The sequence below is a fragment of the Arachis hypogaea genome, chromosome 3 (assembly GCF_003086295.3).
Source record: "Arachis hypogaea cultivar Tifrunner chromosome 3, arahy.Tifrunner.gnm2.J5K5, whole genome shotgun sequence".
Classification (NCBI taxonomy): domain Eukaryota; kingdom Viridiplantae; phylum Streptophyta; class Magnoliopsida; order Fabales; family Fabaceae; genus Arachis; species Arachis hypogaea.
Genome location: NC_092038.1, coordinates 128,518,068 through 128,533,347, shown reverse-complemented (window position 1 = coordinate 128,533,347; position 15,280 = coordinate 128,518,068). Strand labels below are relative to the sequence as shown.

Sequence of the window (15,280 nt, the reverse complement as noted above, 5' to 3'; positions counted from 1 at the left end):
CTCTTTTAGAGTCACCACTCTATCAGCACTTGTTTTTGTTAGAATTTTAGAGCCGCTAACAACAATCTTCCATATGTTGTAGTTGATGGATTGGATGAAGATTCGTATCCTTTCTTTCCAGTAGGCATATTTCTTCCCATTGAAGAAGGGAGACTTGTTCTTTGACTGACATTCTGTTAGAGTATAGGCAACTATGGTTGTGTCCAAGTTGTTTGTCATTGGACCTTTTCTCAAAGCAATGAAACTTGATTCTTGAGACATTGGCTCTTGATACCAAGTGAAGGTTACCGAGGGCTTAGAAAAGGGGGGTTGAATCTATAACCCACTTCTGCTTTAATGGATTAAGCATTTAATATCAAACTTACACTTAAAATCTGTTTGAGTAGAACAGCAGAAAATTTAAGAGACAATTTCATTTTGTCTCATAAATATCAGAAAATAAAATAGTAGAAGAAAGAAGATGATGACACAGTCATATATCCTGGTTCATTTGCTTTGTGCAATGCAACCTACATCAAGTCTCCACCACAATAGTGGTAGAATTTCGCTATAGTCAAAGTATTGCATACACCAATTCCTTAGGATTCACACAATCCCATCTAGACTCTTAAGTTTCTTCCTAAACTTGACTTGGTTATACTAATACCTTAATTCCTCACAATAAGTGCTTACCCAACTTTGCAAGGGGCACCTCTCAGGTACTTGACATAAGACATAAAGTTACAACCAAAGGAAATCAAACTCCACTATTGGTTTTTCTCTCAAGTGTTTTAGTTAGCCTTTTTCACTCTTAGGCTTTTTCACAATGTCTCTCTATCAGCCTTTTACCTCTCAAAGATAATACAGAAATATATACATTGAAAATGAAATTTAAATTGTAAAACATGAAGGATATTAATGCATTAACAACCTCTGTTGCTATAATTTGAACCGGATTCTGCTAACTCTGATTGAGTTCTTCATCTTGGTGAAATGCTTCTTTAACTTAGAAAACACTGTCCAAAAATGTTAAACTCTTCACAGGGAAGCTCTTCAAAACAAACTCAGATTCTGGTTCTCTCTCCTTATTTTTTCAGGAAAACAAAGTTTTTCTTTTTGTACCTCTTACCAAGTTGCTGTTTGGATTTCTCCTAAGGCAACTCGTTGAACCTTGAGCCTCTTTTGCTTGTCATCTTACTTTCTTCATTTAATCCCCAAATTAAAAATTTCAAAGCAGGTTCTTTTGCTTGATCGAAGACCTCAGATAAGCAAAAAAGAAATATTTCAATGGTAAACCCAAATCTGAACCATTGAGTTTATGCTTTATCCCCAAGAAACAATTTGAGCCTTTGATACACAGCAGTGATTATCAGAAATTACTTTTTCTATTTATCCCAAATTGGCGTTGCAGAAATTTGAAAAAGGAGTGAAGAAAATAAATCGCATGCAAATGGAAATAAGTCATCTTTATCCTCTGACTTAGTTTAGCTTGCTTTAATTAGGGTGATTAGACATTTGCTTTTATGATTTACCTTTCTCTTTCTTTCTTCTCCGGTGAATGAATAAGAAGGTCGAAGCTCTCTCTTTCTTTCTGATTCTAACCGAAGCAGACTTGTGAACGTCGGCTTTGAAAGGTTTCAACTTGATGGAATCTTCTTGGACTTGGGTTGGATTTATTTTCCATTTTGCCCAGCTGATTTCTTTGCTTTATTTCTTTGGGTTTTGAGAGTTAGAGAGCCCACCGAAAATCTTTGTTTCATTGCTCTATCTCTTTGGGCTACTGCTACTATAATTTTGGCCTACAACATTAACTAAGACAATAAAAACTAATTAGGTGTTTAACCCATTAAATCAATGTTTGTTATCATCATTTAAGTTAGTTAATTTCTTTACTCAACATCCCGTCTCATCGCATTGTTACCCCTTACCGTTCTATCACACTCGCCGTATCGTTCTTTATATTCGTGGCGTTCCTTTCCATAACTCTGTCGTCATGTCCTTTCTCCTCTCTACTGTCGCGTCCCCCACCTCATCCACTGCTCTGTGCTCTGGCTCGTCATAGCATCTCCCACTGTGTCATTTTAAAAGAAGTCACCATCTTGTCGTTTAGATTTTTTGTATAAGATCTTGCTATTTTTGCATAGGATGGATACTTTCAGCTCTATTCCTATGAAAATTAATAACTAGTCAAAACTATCAGAGAGATAGAAAATGGGGTCTCCGCAAAGAATGAGGTCCTATGAAGAATAAGAATGGGAAGTAATATCCCCCATAGCAGAAAATGGGAAGCAAATTCGGAATAGAAATGGGGAGCAGAGAGGCATCTCTTATTCCCTCACCTATCCCATTGACATCCCTAATTATAAATGACACAAAAATAACTAAATTTTATATATGAATTCAATACATTTAACTAATTCAATAATTAAAAAAATACATGATTTAGTTGAAAAAGTACTAATAGTCTAATATGCTATTTTTCCTAACTAAATGGTAATGTGGTCAAAATTGGAAAATGCAAAATTTAGTTTAGACTTTAGAGCACTTTCTTTTGGACCCCATAGAGAGAAGAGGATGGAAGGCAGTCCATGAAAATGCCCAAATCGAAGCCCACTAAAACATAAAAACGTGAAACATCTAGAGATTCCAAATCACCGAAATCAACCAAATAGAGCACACCACCCAAAACCAATAAACATGACTTTCATTTTACAATTAGAAGAACGAATCCGAAGCAAAGTCAGCAATTCATATCTCTCTTCAATAATCGCACAATTTCGTACAAACACATTAATTCACCAAAACTTTACAGTTTATAATAAGTTAATAACAAAGAAAAGAAAATAGTACTACTAGTACAAATCAAACAAACAAAACAAAATTAATATTAAAAATATGAAACCCCAGACAATGACACGAGCCTTTGAAAAAAGTTCATCAAAATTAATACACACGCACGCAGTCACAGAAGCATTTAATTTAATTATTTTGGTGTTGAGAAACTTCATTTTTGTTTTAGCAAAACCAAATAGAAAAAAGAGACAAATTTTAAAATAAAATAGAAAACGTAAAATTCGAGACTGAAAAAAAGAGAAACAAAAGAAAAAAATATCAAAAGGAAAATAAAAGGAACGGGGATTCTTCTCATCTTTTTTTTGTTTTTGTTTTTTTTTGCCCCCATTACGTCCTGTTTGACAGGAACATATATAGTTATACACAACACTCGCACTGACACCGTTCGTTCATAAAAAAAGGGGAGATCTCAAAACAAATCTTTTTTTTTTTAAAAGAAAAATCTGTTTATTATTATTCGAAGAAGAAAATAAAAATTAAAGGGAAATTAATATGAAAGGTGGTGGTGGAATTATAGTAGGAGCAGTCAAGAGCAACTGTTGTTGTAATTGGTTGATTAATTTTGGTTTTGGATTATTATTATTATTCTTACTTCTTCATCTTCTCATTATTATTGTTTTTTCTCGGTTCTTTTATTATTCTTCTTTGTTGTTGTTGTTCTTTTTCAATCCCTCATCACACGCTGCTTTTCTATTTTCCTTTTACCTTAATTTATTATTGTTATTGTCAATTTCGTCATTCGCTAATCCTTGTTCTGCCTTTTTTCCATTCCTTGACTATCACGGAATTTTGGTTCAAGAAGAGAGAGAAAGCCGTAGAGATAGAAACACAAACTCAATTGATTCTTTTCGGGTACCCTAATTTTGGTGTTGCTTCGTTTGGTTTCTTTCTTTTACTTGTTTTCTCTAGCGTGTTCTGCGATTTCTAGGGTTTGTGAAAGGGGGAATCACGGATAGAGGGAGAAAGTTTCGATCTTTGATCGATTTTCGTCGATGGAGGGGGAGGGTGGTTCAGAGGGAGAGAATAATCAGAGAAGGGGTGGCACAGATGATAATAGCAATGAAAATATCAATGGAAGCAATAGCAAAGTTGCGAATTCCAATGAGGGGCAGAGCAAGCCCAAGCGCCAGATGAAGACACCCTATCAACTCGAAACCCTCGAGAAAGCTTATGCCTGTGAGTCTTCCTTACCCAGCAACCCTTGTTCCTCAATTTTTAATTGTTCAGTAAAATTCAGATTTTTTTTTTGGGTTAATTCGGTGATTTTGTTTTTTGGTGTTTTGATTAGTGGAGACGTACCCTTCTGAGGCTATGAGGGCCGAGCTATCGGAGAAATTGGCGTTGTCTGATCGGCAGCTGCAGATGTGGTTTTGCCACCGGAGGCTGAAAGACAAGAAAGACTTGCCCCCCAAGAAGCCGCCGAAGAAGGCCGTGGAGAAAGTGCGGGAGCCAGAGCCTGAACCAGTGCCGGATTCCCCAGTGGATGACCACAGATTGGGCCCCGAGCTAGGCAATGAGGATGGATCCGGGTCTGGTTCTGGGTCAAGCCCGTTTACCCGGTCAGAGTCCAGGAGTGTGGCGCCACGGGGTTATTATGAATCACAGCAGGCTGCGCTCGAGCTCAGAGCAATTTCTTGTGTGGAGGCACAGTTAGGGGGGCCATTGAGGGAAGATGGACCCATTCTAGGAATAGAGTTTGATGCATTGCCACCAGATGCATTTGGGGCGCCCTTAGGTACATATAATCAGAGAATTTGTATTCCTATTTTCACTTACAGAAAGACTGCGTAGCTAAAATTGTTGAGTTAAACATTGATAGATATGTTTCACATATCTTAACCGAATTCTCTTGCATTGTTCATCATGATGATACTATTGACCATGGTGGCTATATTTTGGAAAATATATAAGTGCAGTCTGTTTTGTTTGAATAAGTTTTGGTATAAAGCCTTGAAACAATTATGGTGACGTGGTCTACGTTGCTTGTCATAGGGTTGTGCAACTTGTTTTGTGACTGACGCTTCTTGTGTTTGTTTCTATGGAGCAACCATTGCAGAACAGCAGAAGCGACCAAGTCATGCCTATGACAGTAAAGTTTATGAAAGACATAATGCTAGACCAAATAAGGTTGGTTTTATGGTTTCATTATCCTTAACAGTATGATCTCTTTGTAATGTAACTAGTGTCGAGCTGTATATGTGGCTTATGATTTCAGTCATAAGTTTGGTGATGCAATGGCATTTATTTATCCTGTAGTTCTTATGATGTTTGGTTTTCTACCTTTTGATCAATTACGAGTAGAAGTACTTGAAATTAGATACATGGATATTTATGTTACTATTTTAATTAACATAAAAATAGCTGGTAGAATACAGGATTCTTATAAAAAAAAAAAAAAAAGGGCAACCCGGTGCACAAGCGTCCCGCGTTTAACGCAGGGTCCGGGAAAGGGCCGCAACCAAGGTTGTAATGTACGCAGCCTAACCTGATAATTATATCAGTGGCTGTTTCCACGGCTTGAATGCTTTATTTTAGAATTTGCTTATAAATGAGGTCTATTTTAGGCTATGGCAAGGGCATTCCATGAATATCAATTTCTACGGAACCAGGCTGGCCCCAGGTCTGATGGTTTTGGACAATATCCCCAACATCATTTACATGATCCGATGGAAGGTCCTGCAAGAAATACCCATTTTGCACATGGAACTGAACAGTTACATAGAAGTCATGCTACCCAAGGTCATTCTTCTCGAGTCCGTATTTTACCTCAACAAGATAAGCAAGGGATTCCTCATCCATCTCCTCCTCAAGATGATGATGTTGCTTCGCAAAAGCAATTGCACACAAATGTAGTGAACACTGGAGTGAACTCTCATTCTACTGATTACCAAATTGTTGGGCCCGAAAATCCCTATAACCCACCAGGTGGACAAGTTTCCCATATCACTACAATGCAGATTGAGAAAAAACGAAAGGTATCTTATTCTATATGTGATAATTGATGTGTTAGACTCAAATCCTCAACTCTTGAAAGCTGAAACTATTTAATGTATCTTTTGTAAAGGATGACCAAAATTTTGTAACCATCTTTATTGTAGAGTGATGATGCTAGAAGTGCAAGGGAAGTTGAAGCCCATGAGATGAGGATCAAGAAAGAGCTTGAGAAACAAGATAACCTTAGACGAAAGGTTTTGTTGAAATTAAATTTAGCTTGCTATATGACCTTTGTAGAGGTTTAAATGAATCACAGTTGCATTCATTTAAACTGATCCCCATTTTTCTCTCTCCTTTTTTTTAGAATGAAGAGCGAATGAGGAAAGAAATGGAGAGACAAGATCGTGAAAGAAGGAAGGAAGAAGAAAGGTTGATGCGTGAGAGACAGCGAGAAGAGGAAAGATTAAGGCGTGAGCAAAAACGTGAGCTCGAACGAAGGGAAAAGTTTTTGCTGAAAGAAAATTTGAAAGTAAGATTGTAATCCTAGTATTGATGGTCTTGCATTTAGAGAACTTAGGTATTTGGTTGATCATTTCCCTGTTTTCACATGTTGTATCTTAAAAAGGCTGAGAAAATGAGGCAAAAGGAAGAGCTTCGCAAAGAAAAAGAAGCAGAGAGACGCAAAGCTGCCTTGGAGAAGGCAACTGCTCGTAGAATAGCCAAGGAATCCATGGAACTAATTGAAGATGAACAACTGGAATTGATGGAGCTTGCTGCTTCAAGCAAGGGATTGTCCTCTATAATTCATCTTGATTTTGATACTCTGCAAAACCTTGAATCATTTAGGGGTAAGCAATTTATTTTGTTTTTGTTTTCTGTAATTTTATATATTTAACTTCTTTCATAATCTACCATTTGTCTGCAAATACAGAAAAATTGAATGAATTTCTGCCTTTTATTTCTAAGACTTTCTTGTTATTTTGAAGATTCATTGTGTGTTTTCCCACCTAAGAGTGTAAAGCTAAGAAAACCATTTGCGATCCAACCCTGGATTAACTCAGAAGAGAATGTTGGCAACCTTCTCATGGTATGGTATCATCATCATTATGCTTTCCTTATAAAATACGTAACGTACCAGATCTTTACATTCCACTTTTTTCTTCAACTAACGCTTGAATGCTGTGATGGTCTACCTCAGGTTTGGAAATTTTTGATTACTTTTGCTGATATTCTTGAGTTGTGGCCTTTTACTCTCGATGAGTTTGTGCAAGCTTTTCATGATTATGTGAGTCAGATTGGGCTTTCATGAGCTGGTGATTTTGTGCTTTCAGTTAAACTATTTTTGTGCACTGGTGAAGCTCATCCTGTGTTCAAACCATTTGATTTCAGGATTCAAGACTGTTGGGTGAAATACATGTTGCTCTCCTTAAGGTGATAATAAAAGACATTGCAGATGTTGCAAGGACACCTTCCACTGGATTAGGAATGAGCCAAAATGGTGCAGCTAATTCAGGAGGTGGCCATCCAGAGATTGTGGAAGGGGTCAGTTCAGATATTTTGTAATATTTTGTATCTGTTTTTTTCCCATTAGAACTAGTGGTTTTATTTGGGGGGACACTCCTGTGATTTATTTATTATTTTTTGAATGCATCAGGCATATGCATGGGGCTTTGACATACGTAATTGGCATAAGCACTTAAATCAGTTGACATGGCCAGAAATTTTTCGACAGCTAGCATTAGCAGCAGGTTATGGACCACAGTTGAAGAAAAGAAATATTACATGGTCATATGCAAATGATAAAGATGAGGTTCGATACTCAAATTTGTTTCTTTTTAAATAAGTTTTGGCTTAAACTTTTATGAAATTTATGTTTACATGAGGTGATATGGAAAGGGGTGGAAAGGGAAGGAACTATGGAACGAGACTTATTTACTGCCGTTTGAGTGTTCAAATAAAAATAAGGCAGGCATACCTTTCCCTTTGTTTGAGAGATAAAATAGAAGGGAAAAAGGGTTGTAGCATTATATTTCTCATAACGGAAGTAATAGTATGATGGAAGTACATAGTATGCCTTTAATTCCATAAATTCTTAAATGAAAAATATAGAACCCCTTTTTCCTTTTGAACTTCCAAATAAAAAGGCATTTTGATTTTAAGAGGGATGGAAGGAGGGGATTACTTGGCCTTTCCCCTCATTAAAATCATGCAAACAAGAGTAATGACAATTTTTTTTCCTTTCCCTTCTTAGCAACATCCAAACAATACAATAGTGATGTTAAGAAAAAGAACTACATTGTTTTAATTATAAGACTTAAAATAAATTGAAGATAAAATCTCAGGTGCAAGTTTGATGTTAGCTTTTGGTCGCCATGGATGTTTTGCCCGCATTTTTTAATAAAAAGTTTGTTTTCATTTGGAATCCAGTTTAATATGTTTTGTTTTCCCTCTCATTAATTTACAGGGCAGGAGTTGTGAAGATATCATTTCTACACTTAGAAATGGTTCAGCAGCTGAACATGCTGTGGCAAAAATGCGGGAGAGAGGTCTACTAGCACCTCGGAAATCAAGGCACCGGTTAACTCCTGGAACAGTAAAGTTTGCTGCATTTCATGTTCTCTCACTTGAAGGTGGTGAAGGATTGACAGTACTAGAACTTGCAGAAAAAATTCAGGTAAGCTGCCTCTTCAATTTAAATGCTTTTGTAAATTGTTAGCTTTGTGCTTAACTTCTTATAACAATCTGTCAGAAATCCGGCCTTCGGGACCTGACAACTAGCAAGACACCGGAGGCCTCGATTTCTGTCGCTTTGACAAGAGATGCTAAGCTTTTTGAAAGAATAGCTCCATCGACATATCGCGTACGTACTGCATTTAGAAAGGATCCAGCGGATGCTGAGTCTATTCTTTTAGAAGCAAGAAAGAAAATTCAGATATTTGAAAATGGGTTTCTAGCTGGTGAAGATGCTGATGAGGTTGAACGAGAAGACGATATTGAAAGAGATGATGTTGAAAGATATGATGATGTAGAAAGAGAAGAAGAGTCAGAAAGTGAAGAAGTTGATGATGATCCTGAAGTTGACGATTTGCTAGGTACTTCAAGTGCTAACAAAACATCTGTTCTGTGTGATGATTTCTCATCTATTGGAAAAGAAAGTTTGGGTCATAAGGTAGAACTTATTCAAGATCAGTTTGAGAAGGATCTTCCGGAGAATGGTACTAAGGATGTGGATGGTTCTAAAGATGCTCATCTTCCAGATGCTATCACTGGACAACCCGTTATTACAAACTTTGAGGAAGATAATATGGAAATTGATGAAAGCAAGACTGGAGAGTCATGGGTTGAAGGGCTTGCAGAAGGAGAATATTCTGATCTGAGTGTAGAGGAACGTTTAAATGCTCTTGTTGTATTGGTTGGTGTAGCAAATGAAGGAAATTCAATCCGCGTTGTTCTTGAGGTAAACTTTATTCTTTAGGACGTATCTAAGTTAATTTTCATGTGTAGTTTATTGAATTGACCTGAATAGTTTTCCAGGATCGTTTGGAAGCAGCAAATGCTCTGAAGAAGCAAATGTGGGCAGAAGCTCAGATAGATAAAATTCGACTGAGAGATGATAATGTAAATAAATCAGATTTTCCATCTATCAATGGGAATAAAGTTGAACCACAATACACAAGTCCTGCTGTGGGGGGGAACCAAAGCCCATTGCTTGACATAAACATTGACAATAATAATAATAATGAGGCATCGCCTAGCACTGCAGAAAATAAAAAGGCTGCAGTTGTACAGAACCTTGCCATGGAAAAGCCCTCAATAGGTCAAGATTACTGCATTGGTCCAGATAACCCTCAAACTCAACTATCTGCTCCCTATTCGAAAAGGTCTCGTTCTCAGTTGAAATCATATATTTCTCACATGGCAGAAGAGATGTCTGTATACAGGTCTTTACCCTTGGTCAAGATCGCAGACATAATCGCTATTGGCAATTCGTTGCATCTGCTTCTTGCAATGATCCTGGCTCTGGCAGGATCTTTGTTGAATATCTTGATGGCAATTGGAGGCTTATTGATTCTGAAGAGGTAGAGATTGCTTTGGTTTTGCCTTTTCCATTTTTCTCGCATATGCGGATCCTTCTTGCTGATCGACTCACTTCTTAGGCATCCAACATATATCCTGTTTTCATTGTCTCATCACTAAACAAATTCCATCTTAACTATATGCTTAGTTCTTCTTAATTCTTACAATATACATTTATAATTTATTCAACCAATCCTGTGCAGGCCTTTGATGCTCTTTTTAATTCACTGGATTTGCGTGGGATCAGGGAATCTCATTTGCGCATAATGTTGCAAAAGATTGGAAGTTCCTTCAAAGAAAATGTTAGGAAGAATGCACAATCTGCCAATATTGGAAGCAGAGATGAAACTAATATTAAAAATGAAGCTGATGAAGCAGAGTCCAGTCCTGATTGCCATGCATTGTCTGACAGTCCCAGCAGTACACTCTGTGGCTTGAACTCTGATACATCTGAAACTTCTTCATCATTCAAAATTGAGCTTGGGAAAAGTGAGAGTGAGAAGAAAGGTGCCTTGAGAAGGTATCAAGATTTCCAGAAATGGATGTGGAAAGAATGCTATAACTCATCCATATTATCTGCAATGAAATATGGGAAAATGAGATGCAAACCTCAGGTGGACATCTGTGATATCTGCCTCAACCCTTATTTCTTTGAAGACTCCCATTGCAATTGTTGCCATCGTACTTTTCCCTCAAATAACGGATTTAATTTTTCAAAACATATATTTCAATGTGGGGGCAAGTTGTCCAAAGATATTTGTATTCTGGATTGTTCTCTTCCCTTGCGGACAAGATTGCTTAAGGCCCTGCTGGCTTTTATTGAGGTGAGTTGATTATTACTTTACGTTGTTAACTATCTTTTGGTGAAATTTTATGTTAACTTTGAGGGTTATATTATACTCATATTTTGATTTACAGGCATCTGTTCCCTCCGAAGCATTTCAATCAACTTGGACAGAAGATACTAGAAGGCATTGGGGTTTGAAGTTAAGCAAATCATCTTCTGTCGAGGAACTTCTTCAGGTTTGACATATTAGTATTTTATCTTCCATATCTTCACATTATTTTTAAGGTAAGGAATCCGTACTTAAGAGATTTCTGAATTTAACATGTTTTTCAGTTATTGACTGTATTTGAGAGAGCAATAAAGCGAGATTTTTTATTGTCATCCTTCTCAACAACACAAGAATTGTTGGGATCAAGCAGTATGTCAGAGAGTGCTTTTACCGATCCTGAATCTGTTGCTGTACTTCCATGGGTTCCACAGACCACCTCAGCTGTGTCTCTCAGACTCTCTGAGTTTGATGCGTCCATTAGCTATGTTCAGCTTGAAAAATCTGAGCATCGCAGGGAGAAAGAAACTATAGAATACATGGTCAGTCTCTGTTATCCTTCATTGTTTTTAACTTCTCTAGCTTTTGCTCTTGAATTTAACTGCAATCAGTCTTTGATATTACCACGAAACATTTGAAATGAATAAGTTAAGATGTCATTTATATTTTTGTGAAACTGCTGAAGTGAGATACTTATTGTTATAATAGCTTTTAACCAATTGGGGTTTAAGAGTTTGGCTGGACAATTTTCATTCTACTGGACAATCTTCATTCTAATAATAGTCAATAATCTTCTAACTTGCTTTGCTTTCATACAGAAGCTTCCTTCAAGATCTAATCCTTTCAAATCTAGTAGAATAGTGGAACCAGCAGACTTGGACCATGATGAATTCATGAAAGTTAGGTCTGCTCCCATGAAAATTGTACAAAGTGGCAATAAACGTGGACGGGGGAATAGTGATAAAGGACGGGGTAAAAAGATAGCTAAAAGAATGCATGATTCCAAACAAGATACTGGCCGCCGCAGTGTTAAGGTCACAGAGAATCTTAGTCAAAGACTAAAACAGCAGGGGCGAGGAGCACAAGGACAAAGTGGTGGACGTGGTCGCCGAACTGTCAGGAAAAGACGAGTGGAAAAGAGGGCTGTTGAAGATTTGCTGCTGGGCCACAAGGCTGGCACACACAGTTCCAATATTGTTAGAGAACCATTGAGAAACCTGGATGAGGAATGGGATGATGATGAAAAGGCAAGTCCCATGACTTCCATCCACATGGGGGCTGTCGACAATAGTAACAGTGCCGAAGAGGCAGATTCTGATGACAATGCTCAAGTAGCAGAGTCCAACGACAATGCTCAAGCAGCAGATTCGGATGAAAATGCTCAAGAAGTGGATTCCGATGACAATCCTCTAGAAGTGGACTCAGATGACAATGCTCAAGCAGTGGACTCGGATGACAATGGCCAAGCAGTGGAATATGATCAAGGAAACTGGGGAATAGGTTTCAATAACACCCCCAACAGGTGGAGTAGGGATGTGGTTGGAATGATCGATGAAGATGTAGAAGCTTCAGACGAGGACAATGACAACAATGTTGGGCTTGAAGAGAACGAAGAGGAAGAATCAGAGGGTGATGATGTTTTGAGTGAGGAGGGTTCAGATGGAATTGCAGATAGAGTTTTGAATGATGACTCGGACTCTGATGATTCTGAAGATTCATCTGATTAGAACAATGTTTTTGTTTCAACGGAAGGAAGGGGTTGGATGTGGAGGCTGCATTACATTTTTGATATTGCAGCTTTAATACTAAGTATGAAGCACCAAGTCATGCCATTCCGTGGCTTGAAACTGAGAGTAGACAGAGATACATTGTATATTATCCATTGCAAAAATGGAGCTTTGTAATTTTAAGCACTCTGAAACGGAGGGAGGGCCTTTAAGGCCGCCCTTACCCTTATTGCTTCTTTCCTGGTTATAGATATTCATTAATTAATAAAGGTCTTATACCTTAGTTATTTAAGTCAATGATATAGCTATTCTGAGTTTATTGATTTCATGGGTTAAACCCAAATGTGATATTTTGAGTTTACTGATCATAAATTTCTCTCTTGAAAGATCAGTTGAAGAAGGAATTTGAAATCAATTTCAACAACCGAAAAGTTTCAGCATCAGGTCCTGCTTCAAAGTTGAAAATATGTATCAGCAGTTAATTTTTGGTTTTTATTTGAGTAATGAAGTCTTCCTTTATTAGTTCACTTGTCTCGCTCACTAGATGATAATGATGTAGTGAAACTTGTTCTTTCTTTCTTTTTAATTAATTTATTTCTACGATATGATAAACATGTAAATATTGTACCCCTTCTCTAGAAGTCTTTTGAAAAGGAAAGTGAATGCTTTCACTTTGACTTTATTTTCTCCCATGTAGTGTTCCCCTCGTCTTAGTTTGCTTTTTTCTTTTTGGTGTCTCCTCGTCTTAATTTGCTTTGACCCCTCATCCTTCTTCTATTTATTCCGTTTTAGAAGAGAGCAGAAAGTAATCGAAAGTTTAGTTCCGCCAATTGCGCAATCCACTTCACTTCATTCAAGGAGAATAAAGGGCAAATAAAAATAAAAAAAAGCAAAAAGAAATGAGAAGAGAAAACTTTATGGCAAATTGAATTCTCTCCCCATTATACAGAATACCGTTAAATTAGAAAAAAAAAAGCAAAATTGTTAGTTGTTTTTTAATTTTCAATCTTTAGTCAGCTTTTTTAAAGATTTATTATTATTTAATTAATTTAAATATTAACTTTTACATATTAATTATTTAAAAAATTAAAAAAATTATTTATTATTTATTTTTTCTTTTTTTTAAAAATTGAATAAAGGACAATATTTAAAAAATATCTAATTACATTAGATACAAATCTATTGGATAACACCAAAAAAAAAATCTATTGGATTTGGATAGTAGAGAAGTTGAGCCAAGGGATTCGGCCACGGCGAAAAGTCAAACCTTGTTAGTTGGTTGTGTCTATTGCAGAATACTATTGCGTTTCGGATTCATTCTATTTTATTACATGTAAAAACATTATATGACTTAGCCCATAACATACATCAAAATCATGTGTTACTACTAATGGAGCTTTAAAAAAAAATAAAAAAACAGAAACTAGTTAAATTAGCTTCTCATAAAGAGAATAGAGTTATCTGAAAATTTAACGGTATTTTTTTTTACTGATTCTTTTGTGCAGGTGCTACAGGCAGAAACGCTTTCAAATAACGTAACAAGCTATAGCTTTACTAAGATTCTTTGAAAATGATTAGTCCCTCCAAGAATAGAGTTGTTTTTCTGGTTTGTATTGATAGGTAGGGTGAATACAAAGGAAATGTTGTGTTGGCTAGAAATTGTTAATCAGGGTGATAATTTGTGTGTATTATATAATAAGAATGTTGAATATGTTCACCACTTATTTTTTGGCTGGGAATTTACTTGACATGTGTGGTGTGCTTGATTATCCGTATTTGACAAACAATGGTCTTGTCCAGATATTTTAAAAGAACATTTTTAAAGTTGGACAGGTGTTACAAGTAAAAAAGAGGAGCATAACAAGTGGTTTATAAGTTATTTCGCGGTTGTTTGGAATGTCTGGTTAAAAAAGAATAGGAGGTTATTTTAGAATACAGACAAAGGTGTTGAAGAAATCTTCAACAATCAACATATCTCTAATTCACTACAAGGAGTGGAAGTATGAAGATTCTTTTTATTGTTGATGACAATATTGAAAATGACATTAGAATAGTTATTGGTGTGAATTTTTACTAGGTGTTTTCAATGTGTGAGTTTTTTTTTTTTTTTTCTAACTTTCTCTTTCTCGTTCTACTTGTGTGTTGAGTTTTCTTTTTCATTTAAAAAAAAAAAACAGAAAAAATAATAAAAGTACACTTGAAAATTTATACCGTAATTATAATTACATCTAAATCATTTAATGAGTCATATATATTATTTATTTATTTCGATGGACATATTTATTCTTCTGACCATCGACGTGTGCCTCTGTTTAGTTTTACTACACATGTAGAAGGACTTTGGTCCAGGATGATACTGTTACAATAAGTGATGTGCTATTTTATTGTCATGTAAGATTAAATCATTTTAAAATTAAATTTTTAAGTAAAAATAAACCTAAACCATCTATCTTTTTATTTCCAGAAATTGCCAACATTTCTGAAATCCTAACAGAGAACGAAAAATATGGCTTCACTTCAAGAAACGAAGAGCTCCATATTCCTAAGTTGTAGTAGTGCTTCTAGCAGCAGATTTTTATTACTGAAGATCAAGAAGAAGAAAGAAAAGAAATAATACTGAAGTGTTTGTACGAACTTAAAACAGTTATATTGAAGTATGAAATAATTGAAATATAAGTAGATTATTTTCTTCATGAACTCTATAAGAGATAATTTTTTATGTTGTCTTATTATTTAAAATTAGATTTAGGATTTCATCCATTTCTTTCTTTCTTTCTTTGATCTAATAAGTGTGTAAAATGTACATAGTACTCAACAAAAATATGAGTATTTTGTATGGGCTAATGAAGTTGAAGGAAGTGTCAGAAATATGGGGAC

General features: G+C 36.0%; 1 pseudogene; it reads left to right on the top strand.

The window, feature by feature from the left end:
* The first annotated feature begins 2,678 nt into the window (after positions 1 to 2,678).
* Positions 2,679 to 12,700, top strand: LOC112791508 (homeobox-DDT domain protein RLT1-like; annotated as a pseudogene).
* The last annotated feature ends 2,580 nt before the right edge of the window (positions 12,701 to 15,280 follow it).